Source organism: Ischnura elegans, chromosome 2, assembly GCF_921293095.1.
Source record: "Ischnura elegans chromosome 2, ioIscEleg1.1, whole genome shotgun sequence".
NCBI lineage: Eukaryota > Metazoa > Arthropoda > Insecta > Odonata > Coenagrionidae > Ischnura > Ischnura elegans.
Genome location: NC_060247.1, coordinates 5,161,781 through 5,188,493, shown reverse-complemented (window position 1 = coordinate 5,188,493; position 26,713 = coordinate 5,161,781). Strand labels below are relative to the sequence as shown.

At 36.1% G+C, this 26,713-nt stretch overlaps 1 protein-coding gene and 1 long non-coding RNA gene across 2 annotated transcripts in view; one reads left to right on the top strand and one right to left on the bottom strand.

Annotated features, from left to right (window-relative positions):
* Positions 1-415: 415 nt before the first annotated feature.
* On the top strand, positions 416-3,315 carry LOC124173990. The gene is made up of 5 exons (XR_006868819.1): positions 416-448; positions 1,684-1,916; positions 2,348-2,506; positions 2,618-2,714; positions 2,864-3,315. It is a non-coding gene; the product is annotated as an uncharacterized LOC124173990 (long non-coding RNA).
* Positions 3,316-14,537: 11,222 nt separating this feature from the next.
* Positions 14,538-26,713, bottom strand: part of LOC124153339 (phospholipase DDHD1-like) — a 73,621-nt gene continuing 61,445 nt past the window's right edge. The window contains exon 12 of the mRNA XM_046526442.1: positions 14,538-17,467. The gene's annotated coding sequence lies outside the window, so the exon portion shown is untranslated. The remainder of the gene's footprint in view (positions 17,468-26,713) is intronic.

Below are 26,713 nucleotides of genomic sequence, written 5' to 3'. Positions count from 1 at the left end.
AAATAATTTCTCGCATAAAATCTCGCAAGTGAGCACGCTTCTTATTCCCGCCGATTATATTCAAATAATCGATTATGCAAAATAATCGGATGTCCATAATCGATTCAATAATCGCAATAATCGAAAGCAAATAATCGATTATTACGTACAATCGATTTCTTTGCCCATCTTTTGTTACCGTTATTTTGTGATGGCGAATTTAGCTGTGATGAAAATTATTGATTAGTAGCAAATATACGTTGAAGTATGCTGTGAAAGAAGAAAATAATCCGTGCTTCGTAGTGAATACTGACAAAAAGGGATTGAAAGAATACTGTTTCATGCACAATTGAATCAACGCCTGAATAAGTTTTTGAATTCCCGGAAACAGTGGCTTTTAGCATCACGAAGAGATTTAAGAAGTTGCCATTGTCAGCATCAACCCATCTCTGCTGTGCTGCATGTTAATGTAAGTAAATGGAACATTTTTTTTCCATTCGATACTTATGTATGATTAATGAACCGCCAATTACTATCCATTAATTATTTAAGATTACTCATTATTTTATTCTCAGGGTAATTACAATTTAGCATGGTCTTTACTTTCGCTGGCATAGTGAAAAGAATCCATTCAGACGGTTAAAGTTGAAATATCAGGGTTCTCGCAGTAGAATCCACTTTGTTAACAGTTCTTTATGACATTAGTCTCAACCTCAATTAACTCATTTATGAATGATTTATCTTGAAAATGAGTAACTATTTGGAATATGTCGAGGAATAATAGCAATTAATAAGCTGTTCTAAACATAGCCATCAGTTGAACTCTCTCCGATCGTTATAATTTAGGCATTGATTTGTGCTTTAGTACATTTTAACAGACAATACACTTGGCTTATTGTGTAGTTTTATGGGGAAACACAAGTGCTGCTGCTAGAGCATTCTCTATGCAAAAAAGAGCCTTGAAAGTTATGGCAAATGTGTCCATCAGGTCTCCTGGAAAGCCATTATTTCTAAAATATAATATAATGACACTACCAAGTATGTACATTTTTTACTGTGCATTATTTGTAAAAAAGAACCCTACCTTATTTTTACCAAACTCCTCGGTTCATGCCTATCTGACCCGTGGGAGTGAAAATATACATATTTTACAACAATTATGTGCCAAAAGAGGTCCACATCACTCTGCCTCGCTTATTTTTAACAAATTGCCTACGAGTATAAAACATATTTCAAATATTAATGTTTTTAAGACAGAATTTAAAAAATTTTTACAGCCTAAGGGTTATTATAATGTAAATGAATTCTTGTCTGATAGTGTATGACAACATGTATGTTTTGATGTTCTATGTCACATGTTCTATGTCTGTTCTATGTCTCCCTGACAATGTTCTATGTCACATGTTTGACCCATGGAACAATAAAGATATTTTTATTATTACATATTGCACTCAAGGGCATAAGTAACACGTTTCTAAGTTGTTTCTGTACAATAAGATTGCAATCCTTAAAATTTTTGTTATGTAATCAATTACTCGTGTTTGTTGATAGAAAAATTAGTGGTATATTAAAATCTATGGTTATCACCTGTTTGATAAGCATGTAGGCAGGATTTATGATGATTAAGTACCAAGTCTGCTAAGGAAGTATAATGTAAGCAAATCAATTGGTATTAGTGTATTTATAACAATTTTATATTTACAGGCTGCAGTAAATTAAAACAACATAATAGCCAGTGCCTCATGTGGATGGGAGGAATGGCACCTGGGTTTTCTCACTTGGAGAGGAAAGTAGGTGCTTTATTGGCTTGTGACCCAAAGCAAAAGGGTGCTGCTGTGGAGGAGATGAAATTCAGCCAATTGCCATTGACATCAGATGAGGATTTCATCAAACTCTGCCGTAGGATAAGTGAAGATCCCTCATTTGAGCCAAAGGTGGTAAGTGAATAATGATAATTTGTGTGCTGCCATCCTGATTCAAATAATGTATGATTTTTTAAATGAAAGAACAATTAAGTTTTTGTAAGAAAGTTTCATAAGAGTTTCATTTGTAAGAAAGTTTCAGAAGTATATCTTGAGCTCGCCAGACATTCGTAGGTGCTTGGAATTCCAACTGCTATAAAAATACTCAAGTACAACATAATTTTGAAGTGGGTATGGATTAATGTCCAATGAAATATTAAAAAATTATGGTATGATTGGATTTTTGTTATTTCATATGCACTTGTGCACACATACTACATGTGCATACTAACCATGACAACTGTGTTAATTTCATTGGTGAATTTTTCTTCTGGCTGAAAACATGATTTTTATTATTCTTGTATTAGCTGTTAACTCTTCATTGATTTGGTCTTTTTTATCTCTAGATGCAATGTTTGGTAGCAGTTGAATGAGCACTTCTACAAAATATGTTGCGTCGTCTTAGAATGACAATGTACCAGAGCTGTAAGCCCTTACAGGCAAACTTCAGAAGAATTCGGTTAAGAAATCATTTTATAGCACTCCAGTGTGTCCTGTTATTTTTTGTGAGTGCATCCAACAAGATATTCTAAGATTATTATAATAATTGATCATTGAAATGAACTTTTAACTTATTACATTAAGTGATATTAACAATGTTTTTTATAATTTTATAGGTGTATGCAGAAGGGTCGACCGTGATGCATCAGATGTGGAGCTGAAAGGGTGTCTGAGTAATTGGCTCAACCAGGCTAAAGTCGGGAAAATAAGATAGTAAGTAGTTGCTTCTCATTTCTCTGCCACACTAATTCGATCATCCCAGACATTTTCTTCATATTTTCCATTCCCTCTTACAATAGGTATACACTATAATGTTCCATGATATATCATTTCACATGGAGTAATTACTATTTTCTCTTCAGGGATTGGCAGGATAAACAGACTGAGGATCAGGCTGATGAAGACAATAATTTTGCTTAATAAGTTCATCAGTAACGATCTATAAGTATGTAACCATGTAAGTTCCATGCGCAACCTTGTACTCCCATAACTAAACAAGAATTCAAAAGAATGAAGTTTTAATTTTACATTCTCACAGCCAATCAGCATACTTGTGAATGTTTTGATGAAATTCGAGCAATATGTTTTTACCTTTTGAAGATTTCTGTATTTTAGTTATTACCATGTGTGGCCTAGGGGGTCATAAATTTTTTAAAGTGTTTCTGTCTTTGATGTTTCCTATTCAGTTTGTAAGTATTTCACTCACTTCATTAATAATGATTAACTATCGATGACTAGATATCTACTTTCGGTATGTCCACCGCTGCCTCAGCATGTACATAATTAATGAGAAAAATAAATTCTTCAGCATTTATTTGTTGCCCATTTTATTAAATAAATTTAGCTCCCAAATTCTGTGCATGTGAAATGACTAACAATTGATAGAGTGGAAAATTTTAAATTTTGTTGTTCTAAATTAATCATTATTTAGGAGAGCATTTTAAAAGCAGAAATTTTAAGTCAGTTTTTCCTCAGCAAGTGTCACTACAGAAATGGTAGGTGTGGAACTAGTTTTCCTAGTATGTAGCAATGTGACACTACACATTTTCAGCAGGTGTGATGTGACAAGTTTGATGCGACAAGTTTGCTGCAAGTTTGATGCGACAAGTGTGCTGCATGTTTGAAAAAGCATAACAAGGCGGTTTGATTCAAGCTTGCAGGCTTGTCATGACAAGCTTTCTGCAAACTTACAACTATGTCGTGACAAGCTTGCAGCAAGTTTAGCATGCTATCTGGGATCAATGTTAACACACATAAAGAACTCAGAACAATATTTCAATTGCCAGCTCACTGAAGAGTCGATGAACTAATATTGTCCACCAACAAGAAGATAAAGGTATCACCAATTATCAACGGGAACACAAATTAAGAACTCAAAAGAGTAATCTAATTGCCAGCTCACTGAAGAGTCCATCAGCTAACATTGTTCATCACAGGAAGCTAAAGTTCTAAATACAAATGTATACAATTTTATACAGGATTTCCTGTATAAAACTGTACACAATTGTATACAAAATGTGTACATTGTATACAAATTTGGCTTCATACAATTGTATAGAGTGTATACAATTTACACATTTTCATACACTGTATACAATTGTATACATTTCATACAATTGTATACGTTTCATACATTTGTATACATTTCATACAATTGTATACATTTCATACAGTTGTATACATTTCATACAATTGTATACATTTCATACAATTGTATACATTTCATACAATTGTATACATTTCATACAATTGTATACATTTCATACAATTGTATACAGTGTATGAAAATGTGTAAATTGTATACACTGTATACAATTGTATGAAGCCAAATTTGTATACAATGTACACATTTTGTATACAATTGTGTACAGGTTTATACAGGAAATCCTGTATGAAATTGTATACAATTGTATACAAAATTTTCACTGGGGTTAATGCTATTTACTACATTTACATTTGTTGTCTCCCTTTTAAATTTTATTTTTTGAACACTAATTTGTACTGCAATTTGGTAGTGAAGCCTGTTATGATGGACATTGATTTCAGTGCAGCCTTAATAAATCCATCTCTGGATTGATGACCACAAACCTTAAGGGATGCCTCCGTTAACAATTTCACACACCGCTCCACTGCTTGAGAGTGACATTGGAAGTTTTTAATATCCCCATCTGGTGTACCGCCTGATTCAATGAAAGAAGCTATTTCTTTGTTAGTAATTATCTGAAGAGGAGGAGGCGTAGATAGTTCGACTACATTTTCGTCAATCAATTATAGTCAGTTGCTTCGAAGTTCATGGTGGGAGTATGTGTGTAATAAAGTTTCTGATAGTTTTGCCTTTTGATTTAGTCCGTCTGGATTTTAATGCTCTTCTTAGCACTAGCTTTCTAATATGCCTTCTGTCATCAAAAACCATCGCCACCAATACGTTCTCTTGGCGAACAAAGTAAGAGTTCCGTTCAATAACAGGGAATACTACTTTTTTTAAATTCTTCAGTAATGTACAGAGAGACTAGAAACTATTGCGCTGTACAAAGACAGTTGGTGCGTACTTCCTACATTTTATTTCAAACCAAACAGGCATTTAAGATTCACAATAAAAGTAACTAAATATTTAAAAGCATCAGATGTGTTTTCGGTACTCATTTAAAGTCGGAGAACTCGATTTGAAAAGGTAAACCATCTAGCATGTGCCATTGGTACAGGATCACGCTTTGCTAAGTCATTTGGAAAGTCACCACTAGTGATTACGTCGATAAGGTGTCTTTGATAGTGGCTGTCGTCTTCCAATCCTGCAAGGCACTTTAAAATATGACAAAAATGAATACAATTGTTTTTTGTTTGCAGTAAAAGAAGACAGTTGAATGTATATTTTTTAACGCTTTAAAAAAAATGATTACATATAGCATAGCTGCCCAGTAAGCCCAGAAAAGATTTGGGCCACTTGTTTCACCATTTGAATACTGGAAAAGATTGCGGAAAGGAAATTCAATGAATTCATCTAAACTGCCCACTGCAGCAGATGTCCAATATGTTCCACGAGCTGTCTACTAGGCTACCTTTCCATCCAATGTTGGCGTTCGTGCGATCTCAGCAAACTAAATCTAAACAGACTAAAAAACAAACTAATTCGGATCAAGATATTAGGTTTTCACATTTAATGATTTTCCGTATTTATTATTTATTTTTTGGGGTCCCGATTCATTCCCTATGCAAGCAATATAAAAGTTATCCTCATTTAGTGTTTCCGCATTCAGAGTTTTTCCGCAATTATGGTCATAAAAAATTTCCTGCACAAGATTTTTTTGTCCGATTTACTGTTTTTTCACTATGGTTGATTCAAATGATTATCAAAATCTTTGAATCAACAACAAGAAAATTCTCATGAAATTTTAGCAAGAGTCAATTGAATCTACCCAGAAATGCTTCTTCATAAGCATTCTCTCACGAATGTGGTGCTGGGACCTTCAACTTGCGAGCCGGGTTATTTTTCTTCACATGATGTTTCATTCCCCTTCTTATCCAAACACTTTTTGTTTCAAATTCAATCTAATGGAGTTAAGTCATCCCTTAACACATTCCGTGCTGACCGTTTTTTGAAGAAAATGCCCTGTGGCTGACTTTTAGGCAAAAATTTGTATTTTTTATTATTATTTTAACGACGTGATCTTATGATTTGTGATGCCTGCTACATGTTTTCGCCCTTTTTTTAAAAAAATAACCCTTCATTTGTTAAAAATTTGAAATTTAAATTTTCTAAGTATCCTGTCAAACTTTTGATACCTTCCCGCAACACACCTACATGTTTCCCACATTTCTTTGCTCTTTGTCAGTACTGTAGCGAAAAACCGTTCAAACTTTATCACTTTCTGGAAAAAACTAATGGAAATAGTAATACAGCAAACATTATTTTTATAATCTGGAAATGATACATTCAAATACGATTTTAAATGTTCTATTGCTCAAAAGAAAATATTGCGAGTATAACCAATATTTCCAGCAAAAGTGTTGCTCCCTTTGGTGGAAAAATTATAATGAACGATATGATATCCTCTGGATAAGATTTTATAATGATATACATTGGTTTATAAATGAAAGGGAAAATTTGTATAAACAAAGAATTGCTGCAATGAAACATATTGTTTTACAAATCAAAAATTGACCAGTATTTTTAGAATAATTTTTCAGTTACTAAATACTTTGCATAAAATAATATCTTTTTAAATAAATATTGAAATAGAAAATATAAAAGGTAAACATTAAAAAATAATTTTTTTCCGCTGGGCAAATCATTTTCTGCATCACAAATTCTTGTGATACTTCTGGAAACAGTCAACACACAATCGAGGATCAGATGGGCAGGTGGGGCTATAATATGATGTATCCTGGTGGACATTCTTCTTGAAGCACTGCCTACATCTCTTCTGTTTTCGCCTTTTCTGTCTATCGTGTTTTTCATATAATCGGGGAAATGTCCTAATAAGCCCTTGGTTTTGGTTGAGACAGGCTAGGATGACTTATCGCCTCAAATGGATCGAAGGTACCGATTCAGATCATATAGGATTCTATAACTGGAATTAGAAAGTCGATGAGAGGAATTTTACAAAAAATTTCTTTGAATAAAAATTACGTTTCAGCAACAGTGATTTCAGTTGGTGGATTCCCAATTTTTAGTACCATTTGATGAATTTTCTTTCCATGGGAAAGTCAGATACCATTTGATTCCAATGATAGAGGCCACAATTGTAATTGCTATGTTCAACCACCGCATGTGGCTTTCTCAGCATGCACCCTCGTTTTTTCGTAGATTCGTTCATTTTTTGCACTCAATTCAGCGATGATCATCCGCACTTCCCTCTCATCCGTCCACCTTAGGATACCGATTTTATCCTCATGAAAGGCCTCCACCACCTCACCTTTCTTTATTTTGTAGCAGAGCACCAAAAGAGGAATAACTTTCTTGCCTCTCCTCAGTGTCCCCGTCAAGTTAGGTTTCCCATTTGGATGAAATCTAGAACTGGCTACACTGTTATAAAAGTTATCAATATAAAAGGATTAGCCTCAGTCTAAATGATCCTCCATTATTTATTTACCATCCTCTCCGAATGCCCTTTTCCAGACACTTCTGAGTTGGAGGACCTGCAGCGCCAAACCCTTTGCTTCCGTCAATATATACAACTTTATTGCGTACCAGTAGCGCTTTCCCCTCACATAATCACTATATCCCAGCCTAGCTCTCCATGGAACCATAGAATCTTCCAAACTTAGGTCACGTGAGCGGGTCACTACATTTTCCATTGATTCCTTGAATGCGTCTATATGGGGATAATTTTGAATAATCGGTGGGCCAGAGGAGTGTTAGAGTCAGAGAACGTAGATAGGTTCTTGTTGATTTGAAGGGCTTGGAGAATTGACATGAATTGATCAAGCGACTTCTCTCTCCTGAAGCAATGCAAGTCATATAAAGATCAAGCTTTTCAATTACTGGAGATACGGGAGATTTGGATAACACTGTTCAACAATGAAAATGTAAATCGAATGAAAGCAGCCAATTCCTATCCGTTCTAATGTGCTGATCGCGAATATCACAAAGAAAATTCGAAATTAGCTCTAGTTTTCATTTTACACTGTGTTATTATGGTGAGATAATTATACACGTATTTTTATGTTAACTTTAAAATCATATATTACAATGGTTTCTCAAAGTCAGTAACTAGTAACAATGGATTATATTATTATTTCTGGTCTTACTTGTGTGTAATATTTTGGATATAAATATTTTGATACCAATTTTAGTGATATTTTTGTCTCCCTCCTTCAGTGACTTTATTAATGCATGTAATAATTTTTGCACATTTGTTTCCAGATTAACTACCAGCTGTTCAAGTTGACTGCTATTGAAGTGAACAAAAATGCCTCGAGTTTGTGTTAACAGTAGTGACACATTTTGCTATGTGTGTGGAGAAGTGACATTTGCTTCACAAAAACAGCAAATAACTCCATTGATTAAAAAAGCTTACAGTTGTTATTTTGGGTGCAAAATAGGTGATCAGGATAAACCCTGGGCTCCACATGTGATATGCAACACTTGTGCAAGCAACCTCAGGAACTGGATGCATGGGAAAGGACGTTCAATGCCCTTTGCAGTGCCCATGATCTGGCGTGAGCCAACTAACCATGTCAGTGACTGCTACTTTTGCATGGTTCCTCCAATCAAAAAGGGAATGTCTAAGAAGAAGAAGCACACAGTGATCTATCCTAACATTCCATCTGCCATACTTCCAGTTCTACATGGGGAAGGATTGCCAATACCTGATCCACCGACAGAGTACGACATTACTTCTGAGGGGGATTCTGATTGTCCTGAACCATGTACATCACAAGATCTAGAGTTCATTCCAAATATATCATCAACTGATGAGCCACAAAAATTGTCTCAAAATGAGTTAAGCGATCTCATTAGAGACTTGGAGCTCTCTAAAGCTAAGGCTGAGATTTTAGCATCAAGACTGCAGCAGCGCAATTTTCTGGAAAGCAATGTAAATGTTTCATTTTACCGCAGAAGAGAGCAACAATTCACTCCTTTTTTTAACATGCAAGATAGTCTTGTGGCATGTGTAGACATAACTGGTCTTATGAAGGCTCTCAGAATTAATTACAACCCTGATGAGTGGAGACTCTTTATTGATTCGTCAATGTTAAGCCTAAAAGCAGTGCTTTTACATATTGGTAATAAACTTCCTTCTATTCCAGTTGGGCATAGTGTGCATATGAAAGAGTCATACCAAAATATGAAAATTTTACTAGAAGCCATCAAGTATAATGACTCTCAGTGGTGACTTGAAAGTGGTAGCACTACTATTTGGAATGCAGTTAGGATATACTAAATATGTATTGCTGCTTTCTCTGTGAATGGGATAGCAGAGCTCATGCATCTCATTACAGTAAACACGAATGGCCCACCAGAAAATCTCTTCAACCTGGTATAAAGAACATTAAGAGTGAACCTCTTGTAGACCCTAAAAAGATTCTGCTCCCGCCCTTGCACATCAAGTTGGGTCTCATGAAAAACTTTGTTAAGGGAATGAACAAAGATGGTGACGCATTTAAGTATTTGAGGCAAACATTCTCTTACTTAAGTGATGCCAAAGTAAAGAAGGGCATCTTTGTAGGCCCACAGATTCGAGAGCTTTTCAGAGACCATACAGTTGATGGAATCATACAAGGTGATGAGAAGCATGCATGGGAATGTTTTAAGACAGTGTGTTTACAGTTTTCGGGGAACACTCGAGCAATAAATTATAAGGAAATTGTAGATAACATGTTGTCATCTTATGAAAAACTTGGTTGCAACATGTCATTGAAAATGCATTTCTTACATAGCCATCTTGATTTCTTCCCCAAAGATTGTGGTGCAGTAAGTGATGAACATGGGGAGCGATTTCATCAAGATATTGCCACATTTGAGAAGAGGTATGCCGGAAAGTGGAGCCCTACTATTTTAGCAGATTACTGCTGGACTGTCATAAGGGATGTTCCCGAGTATGTGTATAAACGTCAAGCCAAGCGAAAATGCTCATCTTCTGAATTTATCTCTGAACAAAATATGTAATAGTATATACTGTACATATGGACATTTAACATTTGTAATCCTTTATATACATTTGTGACCAGTTAATTTATATATTTCATTTTGTGCTTCACACATTTTTGGTACAAAGTAGACTTACAAAGTATTTTCATTCATGTAATATTATCTTCATTTTTTCTTAATATTTTACTTTTGTACTTCCAGAATGGCACTGAAACTCATCAATGCTTAACACATAAAAGAATTTAAGTAATTATTCACTTAAAATTTATTATGCTGAATCTTGGAACATGAATGCATATTTAGTTAGTGAGTTATTTATACAAAAATGTAGATTACTTTTTTTGAAATACTAGAGCTAAGTATTTATGAAAATGATGATTTTGTATCATTTTATACTGAAAGAAACATAACTAACTCAAAATCATGCAATTTACACACTTTCACCTCAAATTTGTTGTTCAGTGTAATTCTAATACGAAAAATAAGGCCAAAAAGTGGGGAAATTCTTCTATTGTTAAATATTCCCATCTAGTAAATTTCCTTCAGGACACGTATTGCCCATTTTATATCCTCGGATGTATATATCCTCGGGCCAGATCAGTTTCTCTGAGTTCGGCGGCATGCGAATGGGTTAGTGGAAATTGTTCTCTTAGGCATTTTTTTGTTGGGGAGGATGCCAAATAGAATGCTTTTAAGTATTTCGGATATTATGGAAAAAATCAAGTAAGGAGTCTCTAATTCAAATGCTAGTGAACATAAGGATGGGGAAGTTTAGCTATTGTGCATGAAATGTATATAGTAAAAATAAATTGCAATGTGGAACCAGGAATTTACTGAAGTTATTGTAAAATTTATGCAAATATACTTATTATTTCATGCATAGCAGCAAATAAACAAAGGGATAGCAACAAATTTTGCCATGATGAAATCATAGCAAATAAAATTCACTCGGAAACTTTAAAAGTATAAGAACGGAAGCATTTATTATTATCGTGAGGATAAAAATACACATACCTGGAGTATGTCCGAAATTAGGCAACCAGCTAAGCAATTTACCACGATAGCGTTAATTGACGTTAAAAATGAAAATAACAACAAGGGAAAAATAATTGTATTCCTTCTTATAAAACCAATTAAATAAACACAATCTAATCATTGCGTTAAAAGTCATAAAGAAAGATAAAATACCTTGTAATAAAGTAATTACCTATCCTCGTCAAATGCAAAAGTATCTTTTCATTATTTCGCTTTGAATATTTGTAAAAGTTTTTTTTTAAGGTATAAGAACAATTGTGAGAATATATAACTGTTTTCTGCAATATAAAATGAAAGTAATAAAGAAATACATTGTAAAAAGCCACCCCCAAAGACGTCCTTGCAGAACATGATGGTGGGTGAGAGCATTTTTCTCTGCGGAAAAACATTGTATTTAGACATCCCGGAGCCCATTCGCAACATGCGGATGGCAACAATCAATGTCAATTCAAAGATATGCTACTATTTAAATGTCAAAAGAGAATGGCAATCAGAGTTTTGACGAATGTATCACAGCCCATGACTCTAAATAAATCGCTCACACTGGAAAAAAACACCTCATAATTATGGTAAAATTGATGAGCATGGAAAAATACAAAAATCCAGCAGGTGGTGGTTGACTTCGACATCATAACTCTGACAAAATTGCCAAACTCCAGAGGCAGTGACAATTTTTCACATTAGCTCAATTTCTGTTGAAGATTAAATCTTTTCAGTGTGCAGAATTAGCTAATTGTTACTCCAAGTCCAACCATGTTTTATTAATAACTGGTGAGAAACAAGGTGATCAGCACGCTGCATAAGCAACTTTTTCTGGCTCCATTCGACCTGCATGAGGCCATGGATATATGACAACAAATCAGGTGTTACCATCGATTTTAATCACCTTTAACTTGTATGCATACTCAAAATAAGATTCACTGATTTCGGATGATCTCGGAATCCAATATGTGCAAAATGTGAGGATTTTTAACGGCTCATTTGGCCCTCATTTGCTGAGGCAAGATTCCAGATAAACTTCCATTAAATAGATATTCCGTAGTGAATAAAGAATTACAGATTAACAATCTTCTACTTTCTCTATATTTCACTTGTCTGTAATGATACAATGACGAGGCGTTTTTGGGGAATTACACATATTCATATAATTTTAGACTTGCTAAATAGTCAGCAACATGTCACTCTTATACACGGAATAAGTTTTTTTTAATTCATCATGATCACTAAAAAATGAATTAAAATGGAATCAAGATCATAGTGATAGTCTATGTGGAAATGCTCTTAAGTTAATGTATATTATAATTTTCTTAAAATATAATCCACTCATTGCTTTATTTTACTTCCCAATTTTATTACCTCTTTCCTGAAAATTGTTATGAAACCACCTTAGCGGGATAAGAACATTTGGGTGGGGTCTGGAATTCTCCCCCACCCAAATATGAAAACTCAACTACTTTGCTTCTTCATTTAAGAAAATATAATATTGTTGTTTCCGTCATAAAAAGTGTTAAAAATTAGTTTAAGACCCTCTAATCTCTAACCTTTTTTTTTAATTTTTCCCTCACAGCCTGGTTTTGACCCCTCCCCCCCCAAACGACATTCCTGGCTACTCCATTGTGTGGCACCTTTTAGTGTCTTAAAAATATATTATTTATTACCTAATAGTAAGCCTTTCCAATCATTTAGACCCTAAAACCTGAAAAAAATGGCTGGTCCTCATTTAGTTTTTTCCCCATTTAGTGTTTCAAATTTTGTCTCCCCTGAAAAATGTTAAATCAGGATTTTAATGTATTCTAATGATACCCCTTGATCAGAGAGATAAGAAATAATTTGGAGACCACAGCTTCTTTCGCAGACCTGGAGCTTGGGGAAACATGACTTACACACACAGAACCCAGTTATTTTGTTAGAGAATGGTAATCCTCTTTAACTGTCCGACAGTACTTCAATTCAATCATTTCTATCACTAGGGTATCGTCTACCCTTACGTCAATGTATAACCAATGTACATATATAGTTCACCTAAATCAAGATGGTTTTGCTGTAAATTGCTTAAAGTACTTCTCTTTTCCCCTTTTAATTTTGTACAGGTGAATGACCTCAGAAGTGAATGATTTTCATGGTCACTACATTGCACTTTGATTGATTAACTTAGCATTGCTTCATTTAAAACCTCAACATCTTCACTTTCAGTTTAAACAGGGTTGACATGCTGCCTTTTCAAATTGCAGTTTTGCCTTTCAATTCTAGTGGTCAGTTTTCTTCTATTTTCGATCTACAGGGCTAACTAAAACTTCACTAAAATTTACCTCAATTAATTATTACACAACTCTGAAAAATCAGCTAAATTGCAAACTTTTATGCATTTTTAATGATCTTGTATGATCGGAAATAACTTTTTTAAAACATGTACATTGTACATATATTTATAATAACCTATACTATTTGTAATACCGTATATGTCTGAATATAGTCCCCCCTTTTTTTTCAAAAATGCCTGTGATGAAAGTTAAGGGGGGGACTATATTCAAACCCATTTTTTTTAATTTTTCCCGAAACTCAAGTCTCAAAATTATGGGGGGGGGGGGGGACTATATTCAGAGGGGGACCATATTCAGAGGAATACGATAATTTTTTGCTGCAGTGTTAAAAAAAATAAATATTAAATTTTGTTTTTTATATTACCAAAGAAGTAGTAATTTTCATTTACATAATTTTCTTAGATGCTTTGCAGGATTGGAAGACAACATCCGATTTAAATAATCCTTTTTTTTCTTTTCTAGTACATACTAACGTATTGTAACTAATGAGCTACAGTGACTCGAAATTTGTAACTTGAGTTTTTTTTTGCACCACCCTAGTGCAGAGGGAGCATATGTAATAGCTAAGGTAATCATTAAACAGGTATTAGAGGAGGATAGAAGGGAAGAAAAACACTCAACTCAACTTTGTAGCCAGAGAGACGGAGGAAAGGAAGATGGCAATGAACCAAGCCACTAAAGGACGCTCAATTTCTACACATTAAATCACAATAGGCAAATAAGAAGTGTTTAATTAATAACACATTTCAAGTGGACAGAACGCAGTGATAAACTGCGATAACTTTTGTCACACTGAAATTCAATTGAGATATCATGTAGAGAGAATGTTGGGTGCTTTTGACTCCACACTGATAAATCATTCATATATTGCTCAAAATAAATACGGCTAAAAACCAAGAGGAAAATAGAAGGAAAATCCAAAACATCTAGGAATTTACTTAAGCTCAGTCTGCCCTCAGAAATTAGGCATAGCCTAATCCTGAACCCTATCTCGATGATTGACTCAAGTGAGGAGTACTCAAGGAGGAGGTATAGATTAAGTTGGTCATTGGTTGAAAGCCTTTAGAAGGATTAAAAAAATAGGAACAATTTCAATTGTATGCATGTATTTTCACTGTTTCAAAGGATAATAGATAGTATACCACAGTAAAGTCAACACAATATATATAATGTGATACCTAGATTTTACAGTTAGTAACAAGTAATGAATTTAAATATTATTTAATTGTGATAATTAAGAATTTATACAACTGGTTGATAAATGTTCATCAGAAAAAATACAAAATTGCACCTCAACAATAAGGTAGGATAATCGGATATGATTGAGCCACTTCTTACAGACTAAGTTATTTGTGACTGATATGTTGGTCACAATGCCAATTTGATTCTTTAAGCAAAACAGCTTTATCAATGGTAATGAGAGTAAGCAAACAGCTCAAAATAAGAAAATAATAATACCCTTTCCCATCAAGGGTTCACAACCAATTACACACATCCACAGAAACATTTTCATATGCAACGATTAAAATTAGTGATGACCTAATTCCAAATTTTCACTGATCCTGGATTACTAATTTTCACTCTGATTTGATTGTTATAAATGAATTCTTCTCTTATGCTCCATACTTAAACAGCTACAAAATAACCATCCCTGATATAACTCTCTGAAACCATTAATGGCCAGAAAAATAGAAAGTACATGCTCAATTACAGACCTAGCATTTCTTACATGAGAGATTTATCCCAAAAAAGCAACAATGCTGTCACAAACATTTGCTGAAACTTGAAAAATAAGTCGATGATATCAAATTAGACTGATTCATGTATTTTTCCCCTTCTAACTATCTAGCAGCAACATGTAAATAATCATAAACACACATCATGGTCTTAAGTACCTATAATAGGAATGAAAATTGATTTGTTTGCACCTAATTAAGTTGTAGAATTGAAGAATCAAGGTGAACCATCACAGATTGAAACACAATGCCCAAAGTAATGGAGGACCAACAAGTAGAAAACATAGTATTTGAAACAATAGTGAGTATTAGTGTTGAAAATAATTACACAAGAAATTAATTTCAATTATGACAACAGTTCTAAGAATACAGTCAAAAAACATTGTTCTATATACACAGTAAAAGTAATAAATGAAGAATTGAGTATAGAATCAAAATGAGTACACCTTTCTGAAAATTTTTGCTCAATTACACATGTACCTTTTCATTTAAGAAGGATACATTACCATATGTAACACCCAGTTACACCTTGTAAAAACTCACGCTAAGACCAAATTCTTCCTAAACCCACTCCATTCCATTAAGAAAAAATGCATGCCTTCTTGCCTTTGCTAATTATCCCATTGAACGTCATATGACTCAAAGCCATGTCTTTCCACAAGGGTAAAAAATTACCAATCTAAAACTAGCCACTTTAAATGATCAAAGAAAAAATGTACACACTGGAATTGTGGCTGCATTACAAGAAGTATAAATCTAAGGGTTTGCTATTAAATGTGGAGATCATGAAATTCCTGGACAAGTTAGCTCATCAGCAAGCAACCACTAGTAAAAGAAGAATGTTACACAATGAACACAACACATATTATTATGGGTTGGAACAGCAATACGAGGTACTACAAGACTACAATGAAAACTTACATAAGTTGGCATCACAAGTAAAAGATTTATAAAATCTAGCTGGTTAGGGCAGATTAACTATTTCCCACAGGCTGTAAATGGGAAGCAGGAAGTGTTAGCATTTCATATTCCAAGCCTCAGTCAGGGGACACTGACACACCACATACATATCCAGTAGTGTCAAGAAGGCTTAGGCCCTACCAATGCATTTCTTCTTTTTTCACTTAAAACATTTATAAAAATATATAGGGAAAAATTTGTTCATAGAATCTGGTTACAAATAAATCCTAGGTGTTTCTATGAAATACCTATAACACCAATCTCAATCTATATTTCATACACTCCTGTCATTGGTTCCAAGAGATTCTCTTTCAAGACACTAATACTTTCATATACAAACAGGATGTATGTCTTCCAAATATTTACAATTCTAGCTAAGACAATGATTTTCTGGAAAATTCATCTATGGAAGGGTAGCATTTTATTCATTATATATCACATGAACCTCGTTAAGCACTTGGTATCTTTGCATTTCACCAAACACATACACATAAGGTATTGAAGCAACTAGCTTGTTTAAAATTGCAGTAAATACTATGGCTCAAGATTTTGTTGGACTTAGTGAATTGTTTGTCATTCCATGATAGGTGAATACTTAAAGAAATCTGAGTGGTGGACTAAATTTTTAAATCTTCTCAGAACTTAGAATGAAGTACATCATGCAGGGACTTTGGCGAATTTAGACATGATATGTGTGAATGCAAACTGTTGAAACAATGTCAGTGGTGACAGAAACAGATTCTGTATGACTAGCACGGACACACATGTTCTCATGTACTACCTTAGATGGATGTTGAAAATAAACCAAATTTCGTTGTCTGCTTTTATTTTTCAGCATTCCTGAGGTTTTGAAAGCAGAGCTAATTATACTAGATAAATTTTTGCTGCATAAGTGTATCAAGCACATACACCTGGCAATAAAAACTCAACTCCACTTTATAATAAGTTTTAAGCACCAATTCACACTCGCCAAGGGTTACACAATCATTGTGCATACTGAAAACAACAACAAGATACGTATGATGCTTGTCCACAATTTCATTCTGGAAGTGCCTCACATCTCAAAAGGCACATTTGTCCTAAACGATATCAATTCACAATTAGTGAATTTTGGTGTCCATACTCACAGCCATAAATCGCTCACAAATAAAGTCCATCACATTTTGGTAGTCAACAAAACATATAATTTACCTTTTATGATATGATATCTACAAGCACGTATCTGTTTCCCTGAAGATGATTAAATGTGACTGACTGACTGCCTGATCTGAATACTATGGATGTAGATGTCATTTGTGGGCTACGGATGAGGCTCTGCAAGATCTATCAAAAGGAGTTACAAGAGATGACAGATGAATTAAAAAAAATTCCTTCACAAAGAACATGAGGTTTCACGATACAACTACAACTATTTTACTGTATTTCTGAATGGAAACATTTCTTGACTGGAAGAATGATATTCACGAAGAAAATTATAATTTCCAAGTTTTTACACAGTATGGCAGAGTGAATATGAGGCCAGCAATCTTGCTTTGGGTTGGGAAGCTCCTCAACAAGAGATATAGATAGTATTTATAAATGCTTCCCTTAACCTGGCAATGAGTAGGTACTGACAAAATCAAATTAGGTAGTTTGAGCATGCAGAAAATTATGGGATTTGAACACAAGTTCAGAAATAAATTAAACTGCCTTGAGTGATTGAATGATGCTTGTAGTACATTTCATGAGTGTGAGGAATAATAAACCCAACAAATCAGCATCCTTGAGAGTGATAATGAGAAGACTTATCCACAGTCACAATAAAGAATGCAATGAATCACATGAAGGATTGTACAGCAGGAGAGATTTCTTGATAAAGCTTATTTGCAACATGCATTTTAAGGAATTATTGAATAAACAGTAATTTCCACTAAAATATGAAAAAGTTGCAATTTCCTTTTCAACACTGAAGCTGAGCATCCAACAATGAACAAGATAATACAATGATGCAGATAAGAAGCACAAACATATGACATGAAGAATACTACAGACTACATCTTTATCTGATATAGGCCGACACATAACCATGCTGCAATGTGTGCCAAAGGGTACAATCGATACCCAACAAAAATTGTTGTAAGGTAAGCTATTAATGACGAGGAAAATGTTCATGATGACATAAATAAGTATAACTATTTTACTCACTTGCACTTGATTATATAACTACATTACATGCTCAAGCACACGAGAAGAGATAGCATGGTCACTTTGCCTAGGGTAACAAAAGGTACCTATCATTAGGGGTGTTCCAGAAGTAAGTGCATAATTGACTGACTATGACTTCTGAAATGAACAACAAATTGTGTACTCCATTATTCTGCAATGCAGACATACCTCGCGAGTTGACATGCGCTGCACTCAAAGGGACATAACTAACTGACAGAAATTTTTCATGCATTCAAATTACAGGAAATTGTTTTCTACCATGGATTTGTAAAATTAAATGAGGGCAACCACATAGTTAAAAAGTTTTAAGGCCCACAATACAAAAGAGCACCAGCAAGTGCAAGCTGCAAGAAGTGCATTTCTCTGTGATTTCTATGATTAGGTATTCTTGCATAGATGGGGTCTATTACTCTCATGCATACAACAAAAATTGTGCCTCTTAAGTCATGTGATTGCGTAACACTTATCACAGTAGGCACAGGCAAGCTGATTTTAGATACTCGATCAAGATAAATATTTTTTAAAGTTTCAGTAAACAGTTGGAATAAAATAGTGTTACATTTTTGCAGACTTAAGTACGAATTAATAGCATACTTTAACTATTTCCCACAGTTAGATTTCAATATGGGTAAATGAAAACCTTTGTGGAGTCATACAGCCAGCCCTTTGAGCATTACCTATAGCCAACTGCTTCAAAAAGTGTCTTGGACACAAAGTTTGGGAAGTCTTCAGACACTAATGTTGCTCTGTTTTAAATATTTCAAAACCTATAGAGAATAAATCACTTAGCCCAATTACTAGCCCGTTTTGGCAATAAACAGTGACAAATATAGCATTCAAGGTTATATCGATGAAGTTTGGCACGCCCTCACTCTTGGGGCCTAATCTCGAGAACCACCGGTCACAAATAGAAAATATTTCAGACACATCATGTAAAATGTCCAATGTATCGTTGGTTACCATAGAAAATCAGTTGAAAAATACCAGCGCCTTCTTATCGCCATTCACATCCCAAATACAGCCAAAAATGCCAAAATTTCTCAACTTGGAGTGCGATGTGTCTTCCCGTTATCTAATTGCATTAATATTTTACAGGATATGTTTTTACACCAATTGGCATAAAATGAGGGGGTGTCCCGAAATAAATCCAAAAATTCAAAAAATAAGGACTGTGTACATACACGACAAAAGTGTTATTTCAAAAAATAAACATAAATACAGCTGCACCATGCACATGCAGTGGGGGGGAGGGGTAACCTCTTAGCAGTAGTGGGGGTCCCCTTCTTGTCCCTAACCTGAATCCAACACATGCATGGAATACTGAAGTCCCGAGAATATATCTAAATATGTAAAATAATGAAAAGATTCAGGATCTTTGGGCTTACAATGATTCATAATATACTACCGAGTTGTAGTTAAGGTACCTTATGCATAAATATCTAATGGAAATAAAAGGAAAAAACTTATTCTCACACATGATATCATGCAACATAGAGAGGAGAGAGAGAGAGAGAGAGAGAGAAAAAAAACAACATTTAATACATAAATATGTATGTATGTACAAATGTACATGGAAACCAGGGCCACATATCAACCCAGCGCACTCAACTAAAGACTGCAAATAGGCAATCACTACTTAAACATTATTCCCATGAAAAACACAATCATGGCATTAAACCAGCAGCTCATGATTTACGATAAGTGGTACAGCACCAAATATCTGCCATTCACTCAATAGTTACATAGCTGAATTGTCCATTCTGCAGAAAAAGGAGGCCCACGACAAGGACCCAGCTACGCTACCCTGCCACGTGAAATTCACATTCCAGTGGCCTGCCAGCAGAGAGGAACCTCTGCTCTTGGTCATCCCAATTGACATTGACAGAAATCACTCACATAATTGCTATCTACCTATGAACAGCTACCACATTCATCAACACTTAAGGGCTACCCATTCCCTTACGTCATTCTTTGAAGCCTACATGAAATATTTTCTTGAGGCATTTTGACAATGATAAGAACCTTCATAAAATCTTTTCAGAAGTTTCATACGATAACAGAGTGCAGAAGGAAAAAGAGCTCAAGCTCACTCTATTGCACCACTTAGAACTCAAATTGATGCCAATGGTAAGGGCTAACACTTGAGGGGCTCATCCAGCATGACCTCATTTAAGCCCTGGACCTCTGCTAAAAGCCACAACATTGCAGTGAAATAGCACATTACGCCTTGGGGATGGATAGCAAAGGCTGAGAGGTTTTTCTGACAAAAAGTGAGAATGAAAGAGTCTACTTGTATCCCGTATATGCAATGCAACTGTCTCACTCACGATGGCAATACATACGTATGTAGTAGTGGCCAGAAGAACCACGCCACTTCAATGTGGTGGATAGGCGACAAGCCTTCTGCACTCATTCCTTGGAGGGAGCAAATTAACACAAACCTAAATTCAACAACTAAGTAAAAATGCAGCGTTCACACTCAGATACAAAGGAAAAATTGAAAGCTGCTGAATAAAATTATCCAGACAGCCAAACAACACAAAGGCAGAATTAATAGTTAAGCAGAATGATCCCACTGATGAATGTCTCTCAAAAAACCTGATAAGATGTGGTTGCATGATTTCAAATCTGAAATTTATTACTGATAAAAATCTTAAAATTTGGCAAACCACAAGTTTGAAGGCCCTTGACATTGTCTGGTTTCCATAGAGCAAAGGTATAGGTAACATACAAAAATTGCCGTGAGAAAAATTCCCCTGGACTGGCGAAGCGGTATGTGTAATACCGTATAAGCGCGTGTAAGAGGCACACCTTTTTTCCCAGAAATTGCAGCCGAAAATGAGGGTGCACCTCTTACACAAACTTCCTATCTTCCCCCCCTCCCCTTCACCGGTCGCAAGTCTAAGGGGAACTGAGTGGCCTTGGTTTCCAGTGTGAGTGTCAGTCATCTGAAACCCTAGGTCAAAAACAAGCGGCAGGCAGGGGAGTTTCTCCCTTAGTGACGTATTTTTAAAATGCCCCTGTTTGCTTTTCTTGTAAGCATCGCGCCGTCACGTCGGTACCCCAGAGGTGAACATGGGAGATCGCACAGGGTTTTTCACTACAGGGGGCGTGCTAAATTTACTGCCACGAGTGCGCATCCCACGGCATTTATACTGCATATAGTAATCGCTTATCAAACGTAGAGAAATGCGTAATTTTGAAGGACATACCTGGTTAATAGTCAATTTCTGTCTTGCCGAGTAAATTCCATTACGCTGAGGACCTGATTTTCCAAAAATCGTCTTCAGACGCTAATATGAGGATTATTGCAACTGAAAATTATATTGGTATCAAAACTTGCGCTTTAAAAAATTCGAACGAGTGTGTTCATTGTTGGACTAAATTGTGGATGGAAGAAATCAGAAATACTTATAAGTGAAGAGCGCGGAAGGAGAGGTCCAGGGGAAGGAGCGCAATCCCTCCCCTCCGTATTTCAAGCTAGGAGGCTATGAGTGAAGGAGCACGGGAAGAACACGTCCGATCTTGCATGTGACGTCGTTGCCTTCAAAGCGAAGGCGCAGCAATGTGATATACACAGTTTGCGTTGCCTAAAGTTTCCAGTCCGTCTCGTCTTGTTTAAATGCGCTTATGCTACGCTTGTTTCTTCCGAAATTGTCCTGTTTGGACCATTTTGAATATTAGTGGCCTTGTTGTAACTATAAATCTTTGTGTCAAACAATTAGAGCTTAAAAAACTTAAATTCTGTCAGATATGCGTCGCGTTACATCTCTTTCTTTTTTGTAACCTCATGCGTGTCTTACAATTATTGAAAGCTATCGAGATATCTTTGGGCTCAGTAGATGACTCACCTAGCATTTGGCCTCCATAAACTGAGAAATCGATCAAGGTCAGTTGGTGAGACGGGGTAGGGATGAAACACGTTTCCATTGTTCCCCTGTAACTTGATGTTTTCCTATTTTCCTGTGGGGTCTCGGAAAGGAAAAAAAACGGCAGAGGCATTGGCTGATGGAGGGCCGAGGGTGGTTCCATTAAATCTACGACGTGGTTATTATCCTACGGTGCTGAGATTGCCCCGATTGTTGTCCAAGCTCTTGGGAAGGTTCATGCTCTGTGCCTGTCGTGTATTGCCTTAAAATTTTCCATGGCTGCAATTCTATTGCAATACTCCTGCGAGAGCATTTAAACGAAATTGTTCGTGAATAGGACAAGCATCGTAGAGCAACGGCGTATGCGAAGAGAGGATCAGAATTCTTTCTACTCCCTCTTATGCCGCTATTACCGCCGCAGTTATCAAAATTTCCTCTTTAAATTAATATTGAGAGAGGAAAATTCGATAACTGTCGAAATTCAAGGCGTACTGTCGAAATTCAAGGCGTACTGGAATTTCGACAGTTATCGAATATACGTCTGCAACACCGCGCGATAGTATTAAAAAAATGCCGCAAAATTTTTTTCTTCATAGCTTCGATGCTCAAAATAGGGGTGCGCCTCTTACACACGCTTTTACAGTATTTCTAACCCTGCCGCGTGAACGGCGGTGAAATATACAAAAATTGCCATGAGAAAAAATTCCCCTGGACCGGGAAGCGAACCACGGACCTTTGGCTTTCCGGGCCAATGCGCAGACCACTACGCTATCCAGGTTCTTTAACTCCCATGGCAATTATACCGAGGCTCATGGTACATATTACATATACGACTTGGAAATACTACACATAATGCTTTGCACGGCTTTAGCGCAGGTTTGAGGCTCTCAACCGGTTGTGGCTTCTTGGAAGTCCTTTCATTGCTGCATTGCTGTCCTCGATGGACCACGAGGGCCAAACACCTTGCACCATGAGTAGAGGCAAAGATTATCGGTGAATAAAAACTGTGAATTTCGTCATAAAAATCTGTCAATTTCGGTTTAAAATTTTGTCATAAAATTTCAATTTCATCACAAAAAAATACCATTTCGTCACAAAAAATAGTTTCGTTATAAAAATTCACTCGTCATAAATATTCTTTTTTATCCCAAGAACAATAATTTCAACAATAATTACAATAACAACGCAATGATAATGACCATATTACAGTCTTGCACATTTTTGAGGGTCTGGGGGGGAGCACGTGCCCCTGTGCCCCCCCCCCCCTCTGGATCCGCCTATGGTTTTCACTTATTACATTGATAACAAATGTCTTTAAGGTCTAACACAAAAAAATTATATCAACACTTGCAAATGTGTATTTATCTACTAATGGGTTGCTTCTATCTATAAAAGTTTTTTGGAATATGCCACCTGAAATTATGCACACTCTGGAATTTAAAATTGGCTGAATCCTTCTTTTACTGGAATTGAGATCCATTGGTCAAACTTGACTTTAATTCTGAATTTTTTGGAAGTTCAGTGGTTCTTTTATTTATATTTCCATACATGGAAAAACCACTTTCTGCATCTACATTTGCCACAGGTATCCACAGGGTTTTCACACAATTTTCTACAAAATGGGGAAAATCATTTTAAAGGGCAAGAATTAGTGGAAGTACTGAAAATTCTTTTCCTTCTTCCTGAACTGATCTAACAGAATCCTTCAAAGTAGAATAGCCAAGAAGTTCATGAGTTTCTGTTAATGATAATATGGGGACATTAGCAACGAGTGTGCGTAAGTCCATCACATCAGCTGTCGATATACACCTTGTGTTGAATAATCTTCCCATGGCTGTAATAATGTTCCTCCCTGGGTCACTGTATACAAGGAATGACAACTTCATATTAGTCTTTAAACCTATTTGCTTCAGGACCTCACACATGAAAAGTTGCACAGATTATGTTGAGGCTATTAAGAGAAGATTCATTTTCTTTTCCAAACTGTGCATTGCTGACTAGGGTAAAGGAATTCAATTCTCGATAGATACAGGTCTGGCTCTCCCCCACTGATTCTCGATACTTAGTTCTAATTATCTGAATTAATGGCAAATTTAAATGAACAACCTCAAGAAGTGAATGAAAATAATTTCACGAAAGATGTTAATCAGCAGGAAAGCTCTGTAAAAAAATGCCTCCATAATTTTATTTGCCAAGTAAAATAACACGTTGTTAAGAATGCATGATCGACCAATGTGTCTCATTACATCAGGCAGCCACTGGTTCTTTCACCAGGTTTTTTGTTGTAACTTGTAAGTCAGATCAAAATACATTCTGTGATGTGGCTAGCTTAAATTGTTACTTTAATTGGCAACTTATTTGCATGCTTCACTGTCACAGTTCTTATAACCTAAACAATAAACTGCTCAACACGCCGGTACAGCGACACTGGATAAACTGAGCGGCCATGAATTAACGCAAAATTGTAATGCGGTGTTGCATTATGCAGGATAACCACCCTTTTCGACGCCTTGCATAGGTTTATCAAATTACGAGTTGGCTCTCGAAACGCATTTTGCTCGTATGTTGAAGAATTACTGTATATATACATGAATCAATCTTAAGACCACTCTCAGACGAAACGCTTTTCCGCGGGCGCCGTCCATGGCATGGCACACGGCGTTGCAGAGAGTCGTCTCGTCAGAAAGCCGCCTGAATTTCACGTGAACGGCGGCCGGCGAAAGGTCGTTTCGTCTGAAAGCGGCCTCAATGTAGCATAGTGTATATTTCACCTCGTAGACGGCGCATCACCGGGCCGGATTGAAATGGGCGCCGTGTCGTCGACGGCGCGATTCGACTCGTTTGGAGACATCCATAGAGGCCTATAGTCAATTGAGAGAACGTCACCGTGCTGAGGACGGCGGCAGGCGATAAGTCAGATTGTTTAAAAGCGGCCTACGTGGCCGCGGCTACAGAATGTTACGATGTTGGCGAGAGCGACAAACTGACGAACCTTTAAATGCGCGAGTTAGCAAGCAACTCGCAAAAGAAAAAAAAACATGGACGCCATAAAATCGGAAAGTAATATATGTATGCGTTTTTAAGACTTTTTTTTCACTTTTTGGCCATGAATACGCTGCAGACCATTTCGGATTTGGGCGCCAAATTCAAATCCTCGCTACGTTCCGAGCCGGTTGCAAAGCACCTACTTTATGCGATCGGTTCTTGATACCGGTTTATAAATAGACCTTGAAGTGACGGGGTATTTTTTATCGGCAATGGTACAAAATATCGCGCCAAATTCGCAGAAAAAGTGCTTAAACGCGAAATTTCGTGGAACCAAGTGAATTTCGCGCAGCCTTGGAAATTTCGCGTTATAATTCGCGTTTCGCGGTTCGCGAAAATTCGGTGCCCCTAACCATGAGCCTCGGTATAATTGCCATGGGAGTTAAAGAACCTGGATAGCGTAGTGGTCTGCGCATTGGCCCGGAAAGCCAAAGGTCCGTGGTTTGATTCCCGGTACATAGGAATTTTTTCTCATGGCTATTGTTGTATATTTCACCGCCGTTCACACGGCAGGGTTAGAAATATTACAGGTATTGGTAACAGATTAGCAAATGCTATTGGTGCACAACCTCATTTGCAAATGATTACCATGGTACATATTTCTCCTCTTCCTTGACTTGACCTACACTCACGCCCCTCTTTTTGTCTGTTTCCTCTCACATATCAGCCTTGACCCATTCGTCCCCCCTCCCCTGATGCCAATTCCATCTGCCTTCAATCTGGTAGAAATGCATGAGAAAGAGTCCCTTTCATCACCTTGACAATCACTTGAGAGTGTTGTCAAAACAGTGGTCGGTAGGGGAGTCATTTATAGAAGTGTGAAAATTATTTATCATTTGTGTTGCTTATATTTTATCATTGATGTACATATCGCATTTCCACCACATGAAGCCTCACGCGATTACATGCGATGGAAGATAGCACAGCTATAGTGTTTGTAAATGGCTTTAAGTAATTACTAATGATAGAACAGGGAAAAAAGCATTCATTTTGATAGAGCGCAAGAGAATGATACATTAGTCATTGATTGATAACATGAAATTCACTGATTTCGATCATTTTAAAAAATATTCTCACCTTAATTACCTAAACACAGAATACCATTCAAAATTCTATCCATATTTACCACACCTTTTAGCAAATAATTATATATAATTATGGCGAGAAGTTTGACATACACATAAGTAACAATCTTTACACTATTATAGAACATAAATGACGTTAAGCTTACAAATAACTAAATAATGCATTCATAATCGTAATGTGCGATAGAACCAAATTCAGACAAGAATTCCCTAAATTGATTAGATTTACTTTAGTTAAAATTTTACATAGGAGCAAAGCCATGACCTTGGAAGGTAGAAATGAGTCGCTAGACTCACGCTACTGCCAGAAAAAGAGAGCATTAAAATTGAGCATGCATGCATCATATACGTACCCTATTTCTCGG